General features: G+C 39.8%; 1 long non-coding RNA gene across 2 annotated transcripts in view; it reads right to left on the bottom strand.

Moving 5' to 3' along the window:
• The window catches only part of LOC147828926 (uncharacterized), a 214,815-nt gene that overhangs the window by 112,805 nt on the left and 76,283 nt on the right, over positions 1-25,727 (bottom strand). For both annotated transcript variants that reach the window (XR_015449934.1, XR_015449935.1), the window contains exons 3-4: positions 19,042-19,124; positions 16,884-16,935 (exon numbers count right to left, since the gene is read on the bottom strand). This is a non-coding gene — a long non-coding RNA (uncharacterized LOC147828926). The remainder of the gene's footprint in view (positions 1-16,883; positions 16,936-19,041; positions 19,125-25,727) is intronic.

Raw genomic sequence — 25,727 nt, forward strand, 5'->3', positions numbered from 1 at the left:
TTCTTTGGCCACACAGCTCTTACCTCAAAGTGAGTGTGTGTTCCCTGTGTGGTGAGGGGAACAGAATTCGGAAAGAAGAGCTTGAAGGTGAAACCTTCCAGACCAGGAAAATAAGCAATGACCTGAAAAACTCTGGCCCCTAATCTTTTGTGTCCTGCTCAAATAATTCAGGTGCAAGTGGTTCTTCTCCTAAATTGTCTCAAAATTGCTTCAATTTCCTTCTCTAGCTGTGGAGATTTCATGCATCGTGCTTTTTCAACAGAAAGGTGTTTCAGACAAGAATGAGGACAGGTGCTGTCCCATGTTGAGTAGGGAGGGTGCAGGTCTCTCATTGATTGCTGCTCTCAGCCTGAGAGCTGGCACTGATACTGTGGCTCCTGTCTGCCTGAGCCCCAGTGACACTGTGCGGGAGGACAGCCTGCTGGCATAAGAAAACAGTCTGTGACCAGAGAGACCTGGAGTCCAATATTGTTCCTTCCACCAGTCTCCTGCTGAGGAGGACTCTGTAAATTGCTTAATCTCTAGTTCGGTTCCTGGTCTGAGTGAGGACAAGCTCAATGGGACTATCATGAGAGACAAAATAGCGACTTCTGCAGCTACCAGTACCTGGGAAGTACAAGCAGTTAATACCTAATTTTCTTTCTTTACCACATGGGAAGGATGCCATACACCTTTGTTTTCCATTGTGTTGACATAATTATTAACAAGCACTCCAAGTGCCCAGTTAGGATGATAAATTACATGGTTACTCTACACCCAGGTAAAGTTGGTTTTGGATTCCATCCTCACTCTCTTTGTGGTAACACCCTCTGGCAGGGAACTTTATTTTCAAGGAATTAGACACCCTCTGACCTGCTTATTCAAAGGAGAAATCCATGGGAATGGTCCAGAAGAAGTTCACAAAACAGGCTTTGTGGAGGCTGGGCTTCAGGAACAAAAGTCACTGTACTTGTCTCTTCAGGAAAGTATGTTCTCTTGATTGCTTCTCTCCATACTTCTGCCTTTGTCTCTTCACAGACTGGCTTTCACTGCTCTAGTGTGGTCTCCTTTGGCCTTCAATTTACAAGTCCAGCAGACACTGATTAAACTTAGATACAGAAGAATTCTTGGGGTTTTTTCTCCACACCAATGCATTCCAAATATACTGCCATCAGGTTTAGTGTCCACTTGTGGTTAAATCTGCTGTGACTGGGAAGGATAGACGGATCTCCTCATTGGTCTCACTTGGCAGGTTTCTGGGAGCATTCTTTTGGAGAAAGAAATTGAAGCTTCTAGAGCCAGACATGTGGGTGGAGAATGAATGGTGTAGGAAAGAGGGCTCTTCATTAACCTCACCCCTCATATGTAGTATTCTGATGTCCTAATGAGGCATTTTGCTGTTGCTAAAATGTTCTCCGTGGTCTCACATATTCAGAGGTGAAGCTTTTGGAAGGTGATTGTATTAAGAGATCACTAACTTTACCACTGGATTACCCATTGATGAGCTCATAGCTGAATGTGCTGTTAGGAGGTGGGGCCTGGATGAAGGAAGTGGGTTCCTGAAGACATGACTTTGAAGGGCATATCTCTTCTTGAGCTCTTTCCCTGTCTGTTTGCTTCCTGCCTGCCATGAAGTAATAAGCTTTCCTCAACTGCTTCCTTCTACCATGATGTTTCTGCCTTGGAACTAGCAGATCATGGACTGAATCCTTTGAAACCATGAGTCTAAATAAACCTCTCCTCCTCTTAATTGTAGTTATCAGGTCCAGCATGGAAAGGGAACTACCACACCCACTGTTAGTCAATGAGAATGATTTTTATGCTGCCAGAATTCAGTTTCATTAAGGTCTCATTACTTCAAGTGTTTTCTCTGTCCTGGGTGACATGTGAGCTATTAGCTGTACTTACATGACCGTATTTGGCACTAAATATGAATGTATCAGGATGTGTTTGATTTACTAGAGGCTCTTAGGGACAGGGTGCCCTAAACTTGCACTCTCAAATGTTTCCAACAAAGTGACTCTTACATCGAAGTACTTCATATGCTTAGGGTTCTAGGACTACACAATAAACCAAATATGAAATCTTTCACAGCTACCACTCTCAGCCCAGAGGTAGGGGCTTCCGGGCCACCGTTCCACCAATCCCAGGCCAGAAGAAGGGGCTTCCAGGCTGCCGTTCCATGGCTCCCAGCACAGAGGTAGGAGTTTCCGGGCCGCCATTCCACCATTCCCAGCCCAGAGAAAGAGGCTTCCGGGTTGCCATTCCACCACTCTCAGCCCAGAAGAAAGGACTTTTGGGCCACCTTTCCACTGCTCCCACCTCAGAGAAGGTCAGCCACCAGGGCACTAACAGCACCTGCCCCCCCACCATCGAAATGAGAAGACATATAACTAAGTCTCAAAACCAGACTTCCAGATCACCTAAAGCAACCCTAAAGGGCAACAAGATGAAACAATCTGATACTCAACCACCTGGACTCCCTGAACTGGCAATGAAACAGGACCTGGAAAAAATAAAATCAGAAATAATTTCTCAGATAACAGCAGAGATTGTGCACATAGTGCAAGACATGATTAATAAGTCTACAGAAGAGCTGAGGAACATGATGGAATCCCAACATAGGAAACAAATGGAATCCATAAAACAGATGCAAACAGATTTCCAAGAGATCAAAAACTCCACTGAAAGTCTACACAGCAGAATAAGCCAATGGGAGGACAGAATTTCAGATATAGATGATAAGATTGCAATTAGTGACCAGGGAAAGAAAAATTGCTTCAAAATTGTAAGGGACCACAAGAAATCAATCCAGCAGCTGCTAGACGGTGCCAAGAAGAATAACATAAGATTGAATGGCATCAATGATGAAACAGGAGAGAGGGCAGATGACATAAAAAAACTGTTCACAGAAGTAATGGCAGAAAACTTCCCAAGCAGGGGAAAACAACTTGACATACAGATAAGTGAGGCATATAGGACTCCAACTACCCTTTATGAAAAAAAAAAACCCACACATAGGCATATAATTGTTAAGATTCCAGAAACTCAACAGAAGAACAAAGTTCTACAAGCAGTTAGAGAAAAGAAACAAATCACATACAAGGAAAACCCATCAGAATCACAGCAGACTTCTCAACACAAACCATCAAGGCAAGAAGAGCTTGAAGTGACATATTTCAAGCCCTAAAGGAAAATAGCCTCCAACCCAGATTGATGTACCCTGCAAAACTATCTTTCAAAATTGATGGAGAAAGAAGATACTTTCATGACAAAGAGCACCTTAGGAACTTTGTGAATACCAAACCAGCACGCCAAACAATTTTAGATAATATTCTAGGAACAGACAATGAGGATCATAACTCCAGGAAGCAAAGCAGAATGAACCCATCTGGCATGACAAGAAATTAAATGCAAAGGAGGAGAATCCAAAAAAAAGAAAAAGTCATGACAAGGATAGGTCAATATGTATCAGTTATAACTATCAATGTTAATGGTCTCAATTCACCAGTCAAAAGAAATAGATTGGCAGAATGGGTCAAGAAGCAAAAGCCAACAACATGCTGCATAAAAGAAACACAATTCAAAATGAAACTCATAGACTGAAAGTTAAAGGGTGGAAAACAATACTCCAAGTGACGGGAACCTGAAAAAAGAAAGCAGGAGTAGCTATCCTCTTGGCAGACCAAGTGGATTTCAAACCAACACTGATTAAGAGAGACAAAGAAGGACACTACATCCTTGTAAAGGGAACAATCCAACAGGAAGAGATGACAATTATAAATATCTATGCACCAAACACTAGTGCACCCAACTATATAAAACAAATACTAACGGACATGAAAAGTCATATATGCACTAATACAATAGTAGTGGGGGACCTCAATACTCCACTGTCACAAATAGATAGATCAACTAGACAAAAAATAAGTAATGAAATACTAGAACTCAATCGAACTCTTGAACAAATGAACTTAACAGATGTTTACAGTCTTCCACCCCACAAAATCAGAATATATATTCTTTTCAGCTGCACATGGGTCATTCTCCAAAAAAGATCACATACACATAGAACATGTTTAAGTAAGTGCAAAGGAATTGAAGTTATCCCCTGAATATTATCAGACCATAGTGTGATGAAATTAGAGATCAATAGCAAAAGAAAGTGCAAAAATTTCATAAATACGTGGAAATTGAACAACACACTTCTGAATAACCAATGGGTCACAGAGGAAATTAAAGAAGAAATCAGACAGTTCCTTCAATTAAATGACAATGACAATAAAACATATCAGAATCTATGGGACACAATGGACGCAGTCTTACGAGGGAAATTCATAGCAGTGAATATGCATATTAGGAAAACAGAATGAGCCCAATTAAACAACCTGATGCTGAACCTCAAGCTTCTAGAAAAAGAAGAGCAGGACAAACACAAAGCTCATACAAGGGAGGAAATTATAAAGATCAGGACAGAAATCAATTCAATGGAAACTAAGAGAACGATACAAAAAATTAATGAAGCCAAGAGTTGGTTCTTCAACAGAGTAAACAAAATTGACAAACCTTTAGCCAACCTTATCAGAAAAAGGGAAAAAAAGGCCCAAATCCATGCAATTAAGAATGAAAAGGGTGAAATTACAACAGACCCAGCAGAAATACAGAGGATCATCAATACATACTTCAAGAATCTATACACCAATAAGATGGAAAACACAGAAGAAATGAACAGATTCCTAGATACAGATGAATTACCAAAGTTGAATGAAGAAGACCTAAAAATTCTGAACAACCCAATATCAATCAATGAAATTGAAAATGTAATTAAAAACTTACCAACTAAGGAAAGCCCGGGTCCTGATGGCTTCACTGCAGAATTCTACAAGACATTAGAGAGGAACTACTGCCACTATTGTTTAAACTCTTCAATGAAATTGAAAGAGAAGCAATACTCCCAAATTCATTCCTGTAATCAAGCATGATCCCCAAAGCAGAGAAAGACCCAACTGAAAAAGAGAACTATAAGCCAATCTCACTAATGAACACAGATGCAAAAATCCTTAATAACATACTGGCAAACAGAATGCAGAAGATCATCAAGAAGATCATACACCCTGAACAAGTGGGACTCATCCCAGGGATGCAGGGATGGTTCAACATACACAGATCAATCAATGTAATACACTATAGCAATAGAGCCAAGGACAAAAACCATATGATTCTCTCCATAGATGCAGAAAAAGCATTTGACAAAATCCAACATGCATTTATGATAAAAACCCTATAAAAATTAGAATACATGGTCTCTACCTCAAACTGATAGAAGCCATCTATGAAAAACCAACAGCCAATGTCATACTAATTGGTCAAAAACTGAAATCCTTCACACTAAAGTCAGGAACAAGACAAGGATGTCCACTATCACCACTCTTGTTCAATATAGTTTTGGAAACAATAGCCATGGCAATTAGACAAGAGAAAGAAATAAAAGGAATAAAGATAGGTAATGAAGAAGTCAAATTGTCATTATCTGCAGATGACATAATACTCTATATAGAAGACCCCAAGAACTCCACCAAAAGTCTTCTAGACTTAATAGCCAAATTCAGTAGAGTACCTAGATACAAGGTCAACACAAAAATCAATAGCTTTCCCCTACACAAACAACAGACTCACTGAGAGAGAAATAGGGCAAACAATTCTTTTCACAATAGCATCCAAAAAACTGAAATACCTAGGAATCACCCTAACAAAAGAAATCAAAGACCTCTTCTCTGAAAATTATAGCACCCTGAAAAGAGAGAATGAAGATGACATCAGAAAATGGAAAGACATCCCCTGCTCCTGGGTACGAAGGATCAATATAGTGAAAATGGCCATACTTACAAAACTGCTATATAGATTCAATACAATTCCAATTGAGATCCCAGCAGCATACTTCATGGACCTTGAGAAAACAATCCAAAAATTCATTTGGAACAAGAAGAGACCCAGAATAGTAAAAGCAATTCTAGGTAACAGAGACAGGCAGGGGGTATCACCATCCTTAGCTTGAAGCTCTACTACAAAGCTACTGTGATAAAGACAGCATGGTACTGGCAAAGAAATAGACCTGAGGACCAGTGGAACAGATTAAAAGATGCAGAAACAACTCCAGACACACTCAGTCATCTCTTCTTCAATAAAGGAGCCAAACACCCTCACCAGAGGAAAGATTGTCTGTTTAATAAATGGTGCTTGAAAAATTGGGTTTCAACTTGCCATAGATTAAAACTAGAGGGCCGGGGATTTAGGTCAGTGGTTCTGCCATGTGCTGCGCAAGCGGAGGACCCAAGTTTGATCCCCAATACCAAAAAAATAAATAAATAAATACATAAAAAACTAGACCTATATCTCTCACCATACACTAAACTAAAATTGAAATGGATTAAAGATCTAAATATTAAAATAGGAACACTGAACCGACTGGAACAGAAGTTAGGCAGAAGTCTTGAAGACACTGGTGTATGAAAATATTTTATGAACAAAACCTCGGTTGCCCGTGAACTAGCACAAACAATCAATAAGTGGGATCTCTTCTTTTTTATTAAAAAGCTTCTTCATAGCAAGAGAAACCACCAGCAGTGTGAAGAGACAATCCACAATGTGGAAAAAATCTTCAAATGCTGTTCTTCAGACAAAGGCCTACTATCTCAAATCTATAAAGAACTTAAAAAGATCAGACCTCCCAAATTTAAAGAACCAATCCAAAAATGGGCATCTGAAATGAACAGACATTTCTCAAACAAAAAAGGAGAAATAGCAAATAAACATATCAAAAAATGTTCTACATCACTGGTCAGTCGAGAGATGCAAATGAAAACAAGGCCGAGATTCCACCTCAACCCAGAAAGAATGGCTGCTATCAAGAAATCAACCAATAACAAATGCTGGTGGAGCTGTGGGGAAAGAGGAACCCTGCTCCACAGCTGGTGGGAGTGTAGACTGGTGCAACCACTGTGGAAATCAGTATGGAGATACCTCAAAGAACTAGGACTGGAAGTCCCATTTGACCCTGCTATTCCAATGCGGGGGATCGTCCCCAAAGAATTAAAAGAATCATACCACAGTGATATATGTGCACCCATGTTCATAGCAGCACAATTTGTAATACCTAAAACTTGGAAGCAGCCCAAATGCCCATCAACTGGAGACTGGATAAAGAAAATGTGGTTTTTTAATAAAATGGAGTATTACTCAGCCACAAAAAAATGAGAAGTTACAGACATTTATAGCTAAGTGGATGCACATTGAGGCAATACTCTTAAGTGAAATAAATAGGACACAGATGTGTAAATACTGAATAGTTTCTTTGGTGTGAGAAACTGAAAGTGTAATAAGGACTAAAACATATAATAATGTGAAATAGGAAGAAAAAGGGCAAAAAGGGGAAGGAGAAGTGGACAGGGTAGGGGAAAGGAAAGGGAATGGAATTAATATGAGAAAATGGAAAAATGGAAACAAAGTCTTTGTAAATAGGGAGGGATGGAGGGGTTGAAGGGAGGGCAGGGGAAGGCAGAAAAATATGAACCACAGGCTACAGAGGGGTCCCCGGTCGCCAGGAACCTGCCCCATCCAGCCCATACCCCCGGCAATGATCGACTTTGCCGCTCACCCCCTCCCCCTGCCCCCGCTCCTCTGGCCTCTTGGCTGTACTACCACCTGGCTCCACACTACAAAGACACAGGGGACACCGGACCACCAGACCACCGTACTGGGTAAGTTTGAGGGATCATCACCTCCCATCGGAACTTTGACTATCTTCAGGGAAAGGGCAGCTAGAACCTGCAGTAAAACCCCGCAGATTTCAACCCTATAGGAGGACAGGGAGCTCAATTTGGGACTTGCAGCCAGAAATCTGACTGAATCACATGGGTCTGTGACTGGCTTGCTGAGACTCATTGACTTATATCTGCTCACTGCTACCCACGTTGTCTATTGTGACAGCAGAGACATACCCTGAAGGAGGCCCTTCATTTTCACTTTTATTTTTTATTTCCAATGTTAGTATTATTGGTTTGTTTTTTCTCCTTTTATCTTTAATTTTTTCCTACTCTGCAAATTTTTGGTTTTCTCTCCTTTTCTTTTCTCTTCTTTTTCTCTTTCCTTTCTCTCTCTCTCTTACACTCACTCTCTTGCTCTCCCACTTTGTTCATCTTCCCTTTTTGTCCCTGTTTTGGTCCTCATTCGGAGTTCTTCTCTATTTTTCTATTATTCTCCCTTTCCTTCTTTCACCTGCGTCCTCTAGCCTCACTGCTAACCTTCCCCTATTCTTCTACGTAACTATCCTTCCCTCCACAACTCCTTCTAACTTCCCATCCAGAAAGGTAAAGTTTTTTATATTGAAGAGTTTATTCACTATAAACATATGTTGGGTTGGTCAATTTTGATTTAATTCACACAGTTAAAAGTGATAGATTAATAACTGCCACAAAATGTCATTTTCTAAGATGTACTTGATGCTATGGTGTTGCTGATTGTATCACTTGGGCTAAGGTATTTTTATTGATCTAGTCAGTGGTCCTTCCTGGTCTAATGAAAATGAGAAAGCCTCAGAGTCATTAGAGACTCAAAACCTAAAGACCAGCTATATCTGGAAGACACCTCTGAGAAGCAATCATTCCATAAGGGTTCTAATTACAAGCAACACAGATACTTACAATAAGAAATTTCTAAGTATCAACCCAGGAGTTAAACCAAGGACAGTACCAAAAACAAAAAATGAGAAGACATTTAAGCAAGGCACAAACTCAGACTTCCACCCCACCAAGGGAAAACCGCAGGGGGAAATGAAGGGGAAAAGTCCAATAATCAACCACCTGGACACCCTGAACTGACAACACAGGAAGTAACAAAACAGATGAATGAGGCACTAGAAAAATTCAAAGCAGAAATAATCTCCGAGATATCTACAGGGATGATGAGCAGAGTGAAAGACACAATTAGAGGCTCTAGAACAGAAACAGATAAAAAAAAATAGATGAGCTCAGAAACATGCTGGAAGCCATGAATGCCCAGCATAAGAAATAAATGGAAACCATGATCACCCAACATAAGAAAGAAATGAAACCCATGAAACAGATTCAAACAGATATTCAGGAGATTAAAAACTCCATTGAAAGTATCCACAGCAGATTAAGGGAATATGAAGATAGAATATTAGATATAGAAGACAGGATCACAGGTAAGGACCATGAAAACAGAGATTTCTTAAAAATAGTAAGAGACCATGAGAAATCAATCCAGCAGCTGCTAGATGATGCAAAGAAGAACATAAGACTGACAAGACTCCATGAAAAAACAGGAGAAAGTACAACTGACATAAAAAAACTGTTCACAGAAGTAAGAGTGGAAAACTTCCCAGACAGAGGTAGAGAATTAGACATACAGATAAGTGAGGCATATAGAACTCCAACAAGCCATGATCAAAAAAAAATCTACATCTAGACATATAACAGTCAAGATCCCAGAAACTCAACAGAAGAACAAAATCCTATAGGCAGTTTGAGAAAAGAAACAAATCACCTACAAAGGAAAGCCCATCAGAATCACAGCAGACTTCTCAACACAAACCCTCAACTCAAGGAGAGCCTGGAGTGAAGTATTTCAAGCCCTAAAAGAAAATAACTTCCAACCTAGACTGTTGTACGCTGCAAAATTATCTTTCAAAATCGATGGGGAAGTTAGATACTTCCACGACAAAGAACACCTGAGAAATTTCATGAATACCAAACCAGAACTCCAAGCAGCTCTAAACAATATGTTAGAAAAAAGCAATGAAGGTCACAACTCCATGAGGCCCAACAGAGGGAAGCCACCAGGCAAGGTAAGAAGCTAAAGGGAAAGGGGGAAAAATAAATAAAAGAACCAACAAAAGAAAAACATCATGACAAGGATGAATGAATATCTACCAATTATAACCATCAATGTTAATGGCCTCAATTCAACAATCAAAAGAAATACACTGGCAGAATGGATTAAGAAGCAAAATCCAGCAATATGTTGTATACAAGAAACACACCTAACTCAAAAATAAATTCATAGACTGAAAGTAAAAGGATGGAAAACAGTTCTCCACATGACAGGAACCCAGACAAAAGCAGGGGTAGCAATTTTATTTGCAGATAAAGTAGAGTTAAAACCAAAACTAATTAAGAGAGACAAAGATAGTCACTACATCATTGTGAAGGGAACAATCCAAGAGGAAGAGATGACAATCCTAAATATATATGCAACAAATATGAATACCCCCAACTATACAAAACAAATATTAATGGACATGAAAAACCAAATAAGCACTAACACAATTGTAGTGGAGGACCTCAAGACTCCACTATCACAAAAAGACAGATCATCTAGACAAAAAGTTAACAAGGAAATTCTAGAACTGAGCCAAGTTACTGAACAAATGGACTTAATAGATGTTTAAAGAGTGTTCCACCCCACAAAATCAGAATACACATTCTTTTCAGCTGCACATGGGTCATTCTCCAAAATAGACCACATGCTAGCTCATAGGACATGTCTAAGTAAATGCAAAAGAATTGAAGTTACCCCCTGTATATTATCAGACTATAGTGCAATAAAACTGGAGGTCAATAACATAAGAAACACCAACCCCCCCCCCAACACATGGAAACTGAATAACACTCTCCTGAACAACCATGGGTCACAGAGGAAATTAAAGAAGAAATTAAACAGTTTCTACAAGTAAATGAAAATGCCAGTACAACATACAGGAATCTATGGGACACAATGAAAGCAGTTATATGTGGGAAATTCATGGCAATGAATACGTATATTAGGAAAACAGAGAGAACTCAAATAAATAACCTAATGCAGAACCTCAACCTCCTAGAAAGAGAAGAACATAACAAATCCAAAGCTCATACAAGAGAGGAAATTATAAAGATCAGAGCAGAAATCAATGCAATGGAGACTAAGAGAATGATACAGAAAAATCAATGAAGAGTTAGTTTTTCAAAAGAATAAATTTGATAAACCTTTAGCCAACCTTATCAAAAAAGGAAAGAAAGTCTCAAATCCATGCAATTAGAAATGAAAAAGGTGAAGTCACAACAAATCCAACAGAAATCCAGAGGATCATCATACCTATTTTGAGAACCTCTACTCCAATAAAATGGAAAACACAGAAGAAATGGGCAGATTCCTAGATACATACAAATTGCCAAAGTTAAATGAAGAAGATATAGAAATTCTAAACACCCCAATTACAATGAGTGAAATTGAAAATGTAATAAAATATTTACCAACAAAGAAATTCCCAGGTCCGGATGGCTTCTCTGCTGAATTTGACAAGACACTTAAAGAAGAATTAATGCCATTACTCTTTAAACTCATCAAGGAAATTGAAAGGGAAGCAATACTTCCAAATTCATTCCTGGAAGCAAGAGTTACTTTGATTCCAAAACCAGGGAAAGACCCAACCCCAAAAGAGAACTACAGGCCAATCTCCCTAATGAACATAGATGCAAAAATCCTCAGCAAGATACTGGCAAACAGAATACAGAGTGTCATCAAGAAGATCATACACCCAGACCAAGTTGGATTTATCCCAGGGATGCAAGGATGGTTCAACATTCATAAATCAATAAATGTAATACACCATATTAACAGAGTCAAGGACAAAAACCATATGATCATCTCAATAGATGCAGAAAAAGCATTCAACAAAATCCAGCACCCAATCATGATAAAAACCCTACAGAAAATTGGAATAGAAGGTCTTTATCTTAACCTGATTAAGGCTATCTATGAAAAAACAACAGCCAACATCATACTAAATGGTCAAAAACTGAAAACTTTCAAGATAAAATCAGGAACAAGACAAGGATGCCCACTATCACCACTCCTGTTCAGTATAGTTCTGGAAACATTAGCCACAGCAATTAGAAAAGAGAAAGAAATAAAAGGAATAAAGATAGGACAGGAAGAAGTTAAACTGTCATTATTTGCTGATGATATGATACTTTACATAGAAGACCCAAAAAACTCCACCAGAAGACTTCTAGACTTAACTGACAGATTCAGTAGAGTAGCTGGATACAAGCTCAACACTCAAAAAACAATAGCCTTCTTGTACACAAATAACAGACTCACTGAGAGAGAAATTAGGGAAACAATTCCTTTTACAATAGCATCCAAAAAAATGAAATATCTAGGAATCAATCTAACAAAGGAAGCAAAAGACCTCTACACTGAAAACTACAGCACTCTGAAGAAGATTGAAGAGGGTATAAGAAAATGGAAAGATATCCCTTGTTCCTGGGTAGGAAGAATCAATATAGTGAAAATGGCTATACTTCCAAAATTAATATATAGATTTATTGCAATACCGATTGAAATTCAAACAATATACTTCACAGAACTAGAGAAAACAATCCAAAAATTCATTTGGAACAAGAAGAGACCTAGAATAGCTAAAGCAATTCTAAGCAAGAGAGACATGGCTGGGAGTATCACAATCCCCAACTTGAAACTATACTACAAAGCTACTGTGAAAAAACAGCATGGTACTGGCAAAAGAACAGACCTGAGGATCAGTGGAATAGATTAGAAGATGCAAAAGCAACTCCAGACATGCTCAGCCACCTCATCTTTGACAAATGAGCCAATCACCATCATTGGAGGAAAGATAGCCTATTTAATACATGGTGTTGGAAAAACTGAATTTCAACCTGCCAAAGGTTAAAACTAGACCCATACCTATCACCATGCACTAAAATAAGATCAAAGTGGATTAAAGAGCTAAATATCAAGAAAGAAACAGTATAATTGCTAGAAGATAAGTTAGGGAGAACTCTTGAAGACATTGGCATAGGAAAAGACTTTATGAAGAAAACCTCAGTAGCACGGGAACTAACACAAAGAATCAACAACTGGGATCTCATCTTATTAAAAAGCTTCTGCACTGCAAGAGAAACCACCAACAGAGCTAACAGACAACCTACAATGTGGGAAAAAATTTTTAGCAACTGTACCTCAAAGGACTACTATCTAGAATATATAAAGAACTGAAAAAAATCAGACCTCCCAAATTCAAAGACCCAATTCAAAAATGGGCATCTGAAATGAACAGACATTTCTCAGACAAAGAAGTAAAAGCAGCAAATAAATATATGAAAAATTGTTCAACATCACTGGTCATTCGAGAGATGCAGATGAAAACAACGCTGAGATTCTACCTCACCCCAGAAAGAATGGCTGCTATCAAGAAATCAACCAATAACAAATGCTGGCAAGGCTGTGGGGAGAAAGGAACCCTTCTCCACTGCTGGTGGGAGTGCAGACTGGTGCAACCACTGTGGAAATCAGTATGGAGATACCTCAAAGAACTAGGGCTAGAGGGCCCATTTGACCCAGCTATTCCCTAGTGGGTATCTTCCCAAAAGAATTAAAAGAATCATATCACAGTGAAATATGTGCACCCATGTTTATAGCGGCACAGTTTGTAATAGCTGAAGCTTGGAAACGGCCCAAATGCCCATCAACTGGAAACTGGATAAAGAAGATGTGGTTTTTTTATAAAATGGAATAGTACTCAGCCATGAAGAATGAGAAACTAGAGACATTTATAGCTAAATGGATGCATATTGAAGCCATACTCATAAGTGAAATAAATAGGATACTCATATATAAATACCAAATAGCTTCTCTAGTGTGAGAAACTGAAAGTGTAAATAAGGGTTAAAATGATTAAAATGAATAACTGATAATTTGAAATAGGAAAAAAGGTCCAAAGAGGTAGGGTGAAGGTAGGGGAAGGGGAAAGGAAAGAAGGGAAAGAAAAAATTATGAGAAAAGAAAAAAATGGAAACAAAGTCTATGTAAATAGGGAAGGGAGGAGCAGGTGTAGGGTGCACAGGTAATGGGGAAAAAATAAGAATCAAGATACATCATGTACAGGTACAAATGATAAAGGTAAATGTATTGTATACCTAAAATGTACCAGTAAAAGAACTTAAGAATAATAAAAAAAAATAAGAACCAAGAAATCTCTCACAATTTAGCTTTTAAACAAGTTCAGATTTTCATTTTATAAAACATTAGCGTTTGTTTTGATAAAACTTCTTTCTAACATTGGAGAGAAACTCCTGTTCTTGAGCAGTGTACCATGCTGCTTTGCCAGAGTACTGTGGGCAGATCACTTTGTCTTGTGGATAGGGCATGCCTTCATTTGACAGGCATGGGTTTAATGAGAGAAGAATAGTAGTATCTGAAATTTAGGCACCAGTGTAAGTCAGCAGGGAAGCCACTGGGGAAGTGAGGGTCCCTTGTTGACACTTGTATCACCTAACATTTGAACACGTGTACAGAGTGAGCCTGAATAACATTCATCCTCTTTCTATAGATAGATCTGGGTTCTAATCCTACTTTACCTGGGCCCCCCCCCCCCAATTACCCAAGTAACAGTGTGAGAACTTGAGCAAGTTGTCAGACTTCTCTTTACCTCAGTTTCCTTGTTTCTATGTTAGGGAGGTCACCAAAGGACTCCTGTGAAAACTGAGTGAGGCACGACCCATAAACCACTTGTTAGAGTGTCTGGCACAGGCTATTGCTCCTGTTTGCCCTCCCCTCCTTTCCTATTAACTTACACATTTCTTAGGTCATGCAAGGAACTCATCTCTTTAGTTGAACTATGTTAGTATCCTGAGACTCCAGGAAAAACAAAGACAGAGACGCAGGGCTAAATATCAGGCTGTATTCCTACCGCTCTGAAAGTTGCTATTTACTCCCTCTTCCCAAATGTAAGTGAAATGTTTCTTATATTGTCAGGGATATCCCCATTTCTTCCTCTTTCCTTTCACACACCATATGGAAGAAAGAAATGAAAGGGTTGCCAAAGAAAGCCAGCAGGCTTTGAAGGAAAAATATCAGAAAGGCTCATCTATTTATTGGGAGGCCACAGAGGACTTAGAGGAGGCCCCAGTGACCTCCTTAGGAGAACTCTCTGGCTCATCCTGCTTGTTTTATGCTGCTCCTCTTTCCCCTACCCCCAGACCCATCTCTGTTCCTAGAAGCCTAGGACAATGATTCAGGCTGGCTTCTCCTTGCACAGAAGGCAGATGAAGGTTGAGGTATATTTTGCTTTCCTATTAAAACTCTCCTGAATGGGTTCCTCAGATGAACTATGTAAGTTGGACTCAGAACCGAGGCTCCTAGGGGCTGCAGACCCTGCATAGAAGATACTCTCTCCCTACTCTGATAAGTTTCCCCACTCATTATAATCTACAGAAGGAAATAACAAGAATGGCATAAGACAGCATAAGACATAAGCACCATGGTGTAAGACAGCCATGAAGATGAGGGCTCAGCCCCACCATCTCTCCTTCAGAAAATCGTTTCCAGAACATGTCTGAGAGGAGTAAAAACAAACAGTAACAATGAATAGTAGTTCCTCAGACTTAAGGCTCTATTCCAGTATAAACTTGGCCAGGTATCAGCTGTCTATCACTCAGTCACCTACTTTCTCTGCCACCACGCATAGTGGAATCCCAAGGCAGAGCCGCATCCAGGAGAATCTTTGACTACAAAGGGCCTCATATCAAGAGCATAAAGGGTGAGCACCTCAGTTTCTGGAGAGGCAAGGATCTGTTAATTTTTGTCATAATAATGCTGTAGAATAAACTATCCCAGAGCTCAGTTTTGTAAGGACAACATGGATCCTCACATTCCTAGGTCTAAAGATCACATGAAGCTCTACTGATGGAACCCAGTTCAGCTGAGTTTGGCATCCAAGTGCAGGTTGGTTCAGGGCTGCTCACCACATGTCTTGATCCTGAGTTCAGGCTGACAGGACCATAATGAATCCTAAGTGCTCAACACCTGGGCCAAATTGAGGGAGCTCATTTGAAAACTCTACGAGAGCCACATATACTAAAATTCTATTGGCCAAAGGAAGTCACATGTGCTAGCCTTCAGCCAGGGGTCTATGGAACTATATTTTATCCCAGGAGGATACCCCATTTCATCACACCAGGATCAGCCATGTATGGTTCCCACCAGCACCACTGGTTCACTGACTGCTAAAAGCTTGGCATTGGAAGGGAAGCTAACACTTATTACAAGGAGTGCATCTGTATGATTTCACCCAAATCACTAATAAACATGTTGAACAGGGCAAAGAATCCTGGAGAACACCCAGAGTCTGTCCTCTAGATTCTTCTGCTTACTCGTTAAAAGCATATTAAACATGACCTGAAAGTGGGATCCTTGAAGAGCACTGGAGATACAATGAATGAGACAAATAGCAATGATCCTACTTCCATGGAGCCTCTGGCTTAGTGGTAGAAATTGAGTATACAGTGGCATACATAAATGTGTATTTCTAAGAGGTGATAAATATTTTGCAGGAAGATACAGAGTGCCAAGAAATGATGCTGAGAGGATTCCAGAGAGTGGCTTGAGAGGGTGCTGTTTGAGCTGGAAGTCAATGGGGGTAGGGCACAGTCCAGGCAGAGGACATGGCACAGGCAGAAGCCAAGTGAAGGCCAATATTTTCCGTACACAGATACTGAAGGAGTTGGTGCATGGAAAGGGCAGCTTTAGAAGTTGGGTCTTTACTAGAAAACAGTGGAGCTTTGTAAAGGTCTGAGCGAGCAGCTTGGTAAGATTTTCATTCTTAAATGATCATTCAGGGTGAAAACTGATTTGGAGAGAGCCAAGAATGCTTATGGGGAAACCAGGAAGAGGAAATGGCAGTATTTAAGGCAGAGATGAGAGCAGTTTGGGCAGAGGAGATGGAGAGGAACTGATGGACTCAAGAAGTCCTTAGGACCGAAATAGACAAGACTTATTGCTAGCTTGGATTGGAGGAGTAAGAGGTAAAAAAAGATGGCCCTTACCTTCTCATTTCCACAACATGAATGACGGCACCCTTGATTGTGACAGCGGACACTGGAGGCAGAGCAGGTTTGGGGACAGAATAAGATAAGTTTAATTTCAGACAGGCATTATTTGTATATCACTGAGACTTCCACATACAGTTGCTGAGATTAATGATAACAGTAAACACTATGCCATGCTAGAGGTCAGGGATTCTTCAAAGCACTTTGCATATATAAATTTAATCTTTATAGTTGTCCTATGTGGTAGATATTAAAAATCCCACCTTATACCAGAGGAAACAGGGGAACAGAGAGGTTAATACTCCCAGAGGCACACTGCCAGTCAGTAAGAGCCCTTAACATGCAGGTTGAGTGCTATGAAGAAAGATCTGGACAAAAGTTATAAATTTGAGAATCAATGGCAAGCCTTGGGTATGGAGGAGATTGTTCCAGAATGACAGGACAGAGTAAAAAGCACTGAAAATTGGGATAGAAAACCCATCTGCAATCTACAAGTAAAGCCCAGAGAAGGATTATAAATCCTTCCAATGTCATCCTGAGCCATTATTTATCAGGTGCCATCACGGATTATTTCATTTTCTAGAAAAATGAACCGTTGTTTAACTTTACTTTCTATTAGTAATTAAAGGCTTTAATTCTGCAAATTTCTATTTTTTGTGTATTTTTGCTTCATGGAAATGCAAATGACTTCTACCCCATAGAAAAGAAAATCCCAAAGGTTAAAGCTAAGGAGAACCTTAGCCAGTTTTGTATCCAAACAATGAGATTGTTCTTTCTTTTCTTAAAAAGACAAATACCAATTCCTCAAAGCTTGTTAAAATCAGCTTTACCATTTTGCTGTTTCCATCACTAATTAGTGGAATAAAATTCTTGACACATATATATTCTCTATTTGTAACAGTAATTTTAAGTGAGAATTGCCTTATGAAAAAACCAGGCTTTGAACATCTTCAGTACCCTTTGGGAAAGTAATTGGGCCAGCCAAAAATCCACCCACCCTTATCCAGCAATGTTTCCTTCTTTTTACTTATTTTTTAAAAGTATTGCTGGATCTAGGCATGGTGGCATATCCCTGTAATCCTAGCACTCAAGAGGCTGAGGCAAGAGGATCACCATGAGTTCACGACCAGCCTGGGCTTCACAATGAGTTCAAGGCCAGCCTGAACTACATAGCAAGACCTTGTCTCAAAAAAAAACCCAAAATAAATAATTAAATAAACTAAAAATAAAGTATTGCTGAAAAACTACTTATTACAAAGCTGTAGGCTCAGAAGAAAGATTAAAATATGAAAATAATACCTTCAAAGTGCTGAAAGTCTATGAGGGGAAACTGAGAAATTAGCAGGAAACTTTAATAGAAAAATGCCACACCAGAAAGAGATGAGAAGCCTTATGGGATGCTTTGGCAATGAGCCTCAAATTGCCAGGTGACGATAAGAAGAAAGGACAGGATGAAGGAAGTCCAGGAGCCAAGGTGAGACGGAGCAAATGAAAATATCATGAGGGACTTTGTGTTTCGGTGACATTCAAATACCATTTGCTTTGGCGGCCTCCAGCCTGCCAGTTAGCCTCTCTGGGAATGGCTTAGCCAGGGACCCAAGCTGCTCTCGGTGCTCAGTGCCCTCTTTCCTGAATGCTTAACCACAGTCACTGTGTCTCCCAAAGTGTGGTCCCCGCATTTACACACAGAGAAACATCTTATCCACTCCAGTAATTACATCTGCCCCTTATAATGCCTTCACCATGCCATCTGCTCTGCTCTTAACATCTGTGTCCTCACAAAATTCATATGTTGAAATCCTAACCCCAGTGTGATGGTGTGAGGAGGTGGCCACGAGACCATGATAGGCCATGGCAGTGGAGTCCTCATAAAAGAGGTTCCAGACAGCTGCCTTGCCTCTCCACAAAGGGCAGACATGGCTAGAAGATGAACCAGAGCATGGTCCTCATTAGACACTGAGCCTGCTGATGCCCTGATCGTGGGCTTCCCAGCTCCAGAACTGTGGGAAATAAATCTGTGTTGTTTTAAGTCCCTCAGTCTCTAGTACTTTATCATAGCAGCCTGAATGGACTAAGACAGCATCTGTATGAAATTTTTGAGTCAAGAATATAGAAAACTAATAGCTCTAAAAACAGTAAAGTGAAAAATAGTTACCTTGGTTTCCAGACTCACTTTTCTGAGGAGGTGGATTTGAAATGCATGTTCATTAACTGGACAAGACGATGATCCAAAGTTGGCTGTAAAGTGATGTTCCTCAATAAGTCTTGTGAAAAATCACCCCAATTAGTCCCTTGTGCCCAGCTCAGTGCTAAAAGGCTCTCACTTTGTTCCAAGCATTGTGATGTTTTCCTCTCCTGCTCAGTCTTAATTCTCACAACACAGCAGAGTAGAAGAAATTTCTGAAAGAGTGAGTGCCAAAGATCATGGAATTGGAGTTTTAACCCAGACCTTCCAACTTAAAAGGCACCAATGTTGTACTTTAAGGTAATTAAGCATCAGATCTCATTTCCTGCTTGGGCTTCCTGGCTTGGTGGCTCATTACTGTGAACCACACATCCTGCCATTGGGATTCCAACAGTGCCAAGAGGAAGCCCTAGAGCTCCAGGCCTTTTACTATATACAACCCAGCCCTAGTCCAGGGGCCTTTATGCTCAGAACTTTCTACTGACTCCTGAGAACACTATACCTAAGATCTTTCATTTTAAGAAAGCATGTATCAATACTGTGCACTTAGGGACTAGAAATAGGATCAGACTTATGGTGACAGAATCAAGCAATCTTCCACAAAGACCAAATGGCCCTTTCTTTCTCTCTAGGAGAAACTCATGCTTTACACCTACAAGTTTATTTCCACAAATAGTCATTGAACCTTTTCCATGTACCAAGTGCTGCTCTGTACCAGAGGTCACCGAGGATATTTAAGTGTAAAAGACAAGAGTCTCTGCCCCAAGGAGATTATGTTCCCATCTACTAAAGATCAAAATGCCACTTAGATGAGGGTCCAAGGACTCTGTGAGAGTCTAACCTGGGGAGCCTGTCTGGAGGACAGTTTGGCAGTATCTGCCAATACTTTAAATATACCTATGCTTTGACGTGGGAATTTGACATCTACAAATTTATCCATAGAAGTGGTCATAATATATACACGAAGATATATTAAACATGCTTGGCAGGTTTGTTTTTTTAATGGTGGGATGTTAGAAAATAAATGCCAACTTAGTTTGACATTGAGAAGAATGAGTTACATTTTTTATTTACTGACATGAATATCTGTCCAAGTATAAGCTTCATAGGTAATTCCACAATGTGGAAGATGATTCATACACGTTTGTGTATAAATGTCAAGAGAAAGCTCTGGCTGGATACACACCAAATCGTGACAGGACTTCCTTCCAGAGACAGGAATGGGAATAGGGTTGCTGTAGAGATGGTCTTCACTACACACACCTCTATATAATCTCAGCTGTTTTTGACCACCCTGTATACTCATTTAAATAATGTCAAAGTTGTGCCATTAGTAAAGTGTTACATTCTACATGACTTCAAGAAGGGGCAGAGGAATCCTGGGGAAATCACAGAAGAGAAAGAGGTACATGCAGGTTAGAACACGAGAGTTGGGGTATTAAAAGAAGAAAAAAGGGTTCCAGATGAGGAACTGGATCAGGGAAAAAGCATAGCAGACACTCTGCCATGGGCACTTTGAAGGCAACTGGAGAGGCCTGGGTGGGATGCTTAGGAAGTCCCAAGTGAGCCAATGGATTATTGAAGCAATGGGCCTCTGGGAAACTCTCCATGATTTTCTTCTTTGGCTTGGATCTTTTTTGTGTGTGTGCATAACTACTATGGGTGCTTTGTACATATTTATGGGACCAAAGAAATTATTTGGTAACTGTGCAAAGTATCATGTGCATACCTGCATCACAGCACTTATTAAACTATCAAATTATACTGTCTCCCCAACTTACTATAAATCTTTTATTCTTAGTATTTCAATTGTACAAATTTATGGGGTACTGGTTGGTAATCATACACAGTGTGTAATGATCAAGTCAGGGTAATTAACATTTCTATCTTCTTAAATATGCTTAAAATTTTTATTAATACATAACTATATACATCTATGTATGATACAGTATTTATGGTACATTTATGTATGGCACAGTATGATAATCCAATACATGTATACAATGTGTACTGATCAAATCAAAGTAATTCTTTTAGGGACAATAAAGATGCCTTTTTCCCTTTTAAAAATTTTAAGTATCCTCTAGGCCTAGTAGTTGAAATAAAACAATCCAAAAATGTTCAATAAATGAATTAATGTATAAAGATAAGAGCCAGCCATCCATCAATCAGGCAAATATATAAAGGGTGTTCAACTGCAGACAGCTATAATACCAGACTAAGACACCTGAACCTATTCTAGAGGCAGTGGGAAGTCAGTAAAATTTTTGTGAAAGTAATGATATCAAAGCTGGTTTGGAGGATGGAAAGCAAAAGAACAGCTAAGGGACTCATCAAGTAGTCAAGAGATGAGAAAGTAGACATATGCGATTGCCCAATTCACATCAGAGTTGATTCGGCTGGCAGAAAAGCACCATGTGAGAACAAGCGGGGAACACAGCATGTTTTTACCAACATCCAGACTCCATGGAGAATGGTTCAGTCCTTGTCTTTAGGGAAGGGTGGAAGAGAAAAGGAGGAGTGCGCCATCAAAAGGGAACAGGGAAGAATAAATAGGTGACTGTGTCCTCAAAGACAAAAACCACGCAGTCCTCTATTTCCCAGGGCAGCTTCTGACTCTCACCTATCCACAAAAATATGCTCTGCTGGTCTTTATGACTACCTGTTCATGTTGGTTACTCAGCAAGGGCTGTGGTTCCAGAAAACTGAAATAATGAAAGGCCCTTACCCATTTATTTTTAGTTGATATAAGAAAGCAAGGCAATACTGTGGTGAGAAAGAGAGATGGAGAATTAGAAACACAGGAGTGAGGTGAGCTACTGGAGCACCAAATGTTCCCAAGGCCTCTTGCACCAATTGAGAGTGGAAAATCCTAACCACTAGACCACCAGGGAACTTGCAGAAATTGAGACCATTCCTGCTGGTGCAGTTTTCATTACTGCACATTTCAGAGAGGAAACACATAAGATTGATGTCAAATGAAATATTTACTGTTTTGACCAAAAAGGACATGAATCCTGGAGGGCATCATATTACTACACTCTGGGAACCACTTCCATACTAGCATTTGGCAAGCAATGCATGAAGTCAGGTGGTAAATCCTACAGTCACCCAGGGAGACAGCTTGGAGTACCAGGGGAGGAAGGGTTTCCTGCTTCAGTCAAAGGCCTTCCAGGCTGTCATAAGGTGAGACGCTTTCCTCTGCCATGTCCTACTGCTGTATTTCTTTCTCACCGCAAGCATAAAAGCAATGGAGCCAACTATGGACTAAAACCTCCAAAACTGGGAGCCAAAATAACCCTCTCCTCCTTTAAACTGTACATGCCAGGTGTTTTGTCCCAGCAACAGAAAGCTAACACATCATATAAGTAATAAGCAGTGTAAATTTAAAAGTGGCTCACTGTGTCTTTACCAGAAAAATCGGCCACACTTTGGCCACTGGCCTTGTCTTGTGTGTTTGTACCTGAAACTCAGCACAGCTCAGTTCTACAGGATTGGCTGAAGCTTCAGTTGCAACAGCTGCTCAGGTCAGCCTTTCTCCATGTCCCATTCTACCTTTATTTCTCTACATGTGTTTCTCCAAAGACCATTTCCCAATAAACCCGCATGAAATTCTTCATCTTAGTGTTTCCAATTGAAGGCAATTGGTCCTACAAATGGGCCTACAAAGCAGACCCCAAAATGAGGTTCTGGAAATGAACTGCCCGCAAGGTGCCAAGCAGTACATTACTACCAGTGGTCAACAGAATCTCTGACATGCTAGAGAAGTGCCACTAACTGTGAGTTGGGGTAGGGACTGGTAGAAAGCACACATTGGATGGAGAAACACTTCTGGTGCCTGAGAGATACAGCTGTTGCTACATACTCTGATTTGTTAAAGAGAATTAGTGACAGCTCAGTGTGATTAATCAACAATTCAAACCAAAATTATGAAACCCTGAGGGCCTCCTCAGTAACATTTAATAAACCCTAATCTCCTACAGGCAGCCAAAAGGCAAACATAGAGGAAGATCAAGTCTGGATTTAGTGGAGAAGGCAAGTGAAAGCTGAATTTTTAACCCCCAAAAATCCCCTACACCAAGGCCAGGACAGTCAGTAGGGAAGCACCAGGCCCTCAGGATCTGCGGATAACAGGTCACATGAACTAGAGAGCCCCAACAGGCCAAACTCCCCTGAGCCCGCTAAGCCTGCAGAGTGGCTCACTCCTTTTTGGAATATTATGACACCCTTTCACCCTGCCAGAAGAAACAAAACTTATAAAGATTCACAGGCCTATTATATCAGGGAAATTATAGAGGAGCAGTAATTGGGGTCATGGCAGAATATCCCCTCCAAGGTACAGAATCCGTATCTGCATCTTATCCTTTCTACCACTAAGGAAGCAGCAGACTTCTCTTCCACAGTCCCTGGAAGGAGCACAAGTAGGACTTGAGAATATCACCTTGGCCCAATAATCAAGTGACATAGAAGACTATTGGCTCAGAGTGGGCCAGGAGCAAGCAGATCCAGGACACAGCCCCACTACCTGGGCTAGGTAACGCAGCAGACCCTTCAGTACTGGAAACATCTGCAGTAGGAAAAGAAGCCAGGCAGAGTTTATAACAGGCCCTCATAGCAGACCTGGGCCAACTGAGTCATGGATCAGGTTAACCCTGTAGCAATTCACTGTTGAACAATAGTGGTCCATCTGCAGTTGGGCTCTGAGGAGGCCACAGGACAGGCACATGCAGGAACCCTAGGCTTCCTGACATTTGTCACAGCAGCCCTGACACCTCTCCTGCAGCAAAGAATCTTACAAACTGCTCATCTGTGTGATGGGATGACTTGTGTCTCCCTCAGAATTCATCAGTTGAAGTCCAACCCTCCTTACTGCAAAATATGCCTCTTTGAAGATGAAGTCTTTAACGATTTAAGTGAGCCTAAAAGAGATTGCTGAAGTAGGCCCTAATATCACTGATATCCATATAAGAGGAGGAGGTTAGGACACAGACATGCAGAAAGAGGTGACCAACTAAGGACACAGCAGGAAGGAGGCATCAGGAGAAACAAAACCTACCAATGCCTTGATCTTAAGAACTGTACTTAGTGGTATTTTGTTATGGTAGCCTTAGCAGCTAAGACAGTATGAAGAGAATAATAAGGCAGTAGCCAGAGCAGGACATGAGAGTCCAAACACTTCTTACTACATTTTATGGAAAGTTTTAAGCACATTGCTATGCTGAGAGAACAGAGAGGTAGAGCAGGGCTAAATGCCTGGTCCATGTTATTTTTTGGTTTTTGTTTTTTACATTACCTCACAAGTTTCAAAAATTGATATTAGTTTGACTATGGTAATGCAATAACTTTTTTATCATGATGAAGTACTGCTTTTAATCTTCATAAATCAAGTCAATCAACGGACAGACTCACCTTGAATTGGCACATAGGACTTAGTGGCCTAATGTAAAGAAAAATTTAAATAACCTAAATCTATTTTATTTTATTTTTATTTATTTATTTTTGGTACTGGGGATTGAACTAAATCTATTTTAATAAGAGTGAATCAGGGCTGGGGATTTAGCTCAGTGGTTCTGGTGCCTGACTCATAAGCGCAAGGTCCCAAGTTCGATCCCCAGTACCAAAAAAAAAAACAAAAAACAGTGAATTGTATTACATACTTTCACTGTTTTTATAATTCAGTGAGTTTTATTTGTATTTCCAATTCATTTTGTTGAGTAAGCAAAATCATTTTTGCTTCAAAATTTAACATTTTAATTTTTTAATTAGATTCTATCCATGCAATGGTATATAATTTTCAGAAATAGATCACATATAGAATCTACCCTTATTAATGCTCAGTTCAAATCCACCAAAAAAGAAATCACTTTCAAAACAAGAATTAAAATATGTTTAGTATATCAGGACTTCCCTGCAGTTCAATGATTTTTCACTATGGCTTCTATAAAATTTAAGCTTCAAATATTCGACTTTATTTCATTTTGGTTTTGTTTTCTGTTTGATTTGCTCTTAAGTTATGCAAAAAGTGACACTTTAAATACACTCAGCATAAGAGCCCACACTTTATTGCCCTGCATGTGTTTTACTCATTTGAAGAATTTGATTGAATATTTCTCATTTTTATCGTTAACACATGTAAGCAGGAAAATAGCTTATATTTGTGGGATACATTAAAAAAATACCATACACTGACAGTTGGGGGCTACAGGTACTTTCAGAAGTGAAACAAAACCAAATTTTCCCACAAACTATTATGCAATATAAATGGCATTTCTGTTAAACTCTCTGCCCAAGAAAGGCATGGGAAGTGATATAAATTATAAGATTTAAGTTTCCATATTTATTATATTCTTCATTGAGGGACAGGCAGAGAGAAAGGAAAATGAGCTGAAAATGCTAAATATTTTTATGAATTGTCCACCTATATTTTGTCCCCAAATATTTTAAATGTTATTAAACCAAAGAAAGATAAAGGCTTTCAGCTTTACAGGGAACATTTTCTGACACAGGAACCACAATTGACAGATAGTTGAATATACTCAAGGGTGGGATTTACAGCCTCGTCAGGAGATTCAAACTCATGTTTCAGTTGTCTCCCTCTATTCTGATTTGAAGTGGGTTTGGCTGGAGGCTGGAGGGTAGAACAGCAGCTCTCAAAA

Source organism: Heterocephalus glaber, unplaced genomic scaffold, assembly GCF_053883595.1.
Source record: "Heterocephalus glaber isolate CG9 unplaced genomic scaffold, H.glaber_assembly_v1.0 deba00000818, whole genome shotgun sequence".
Lineage (NCBI taxonomy): Eukaryota > Metazoa > Chordata > Mammalia > Rodentia > Bathyergidae > Heterocephalus > Heterocephalus glaber.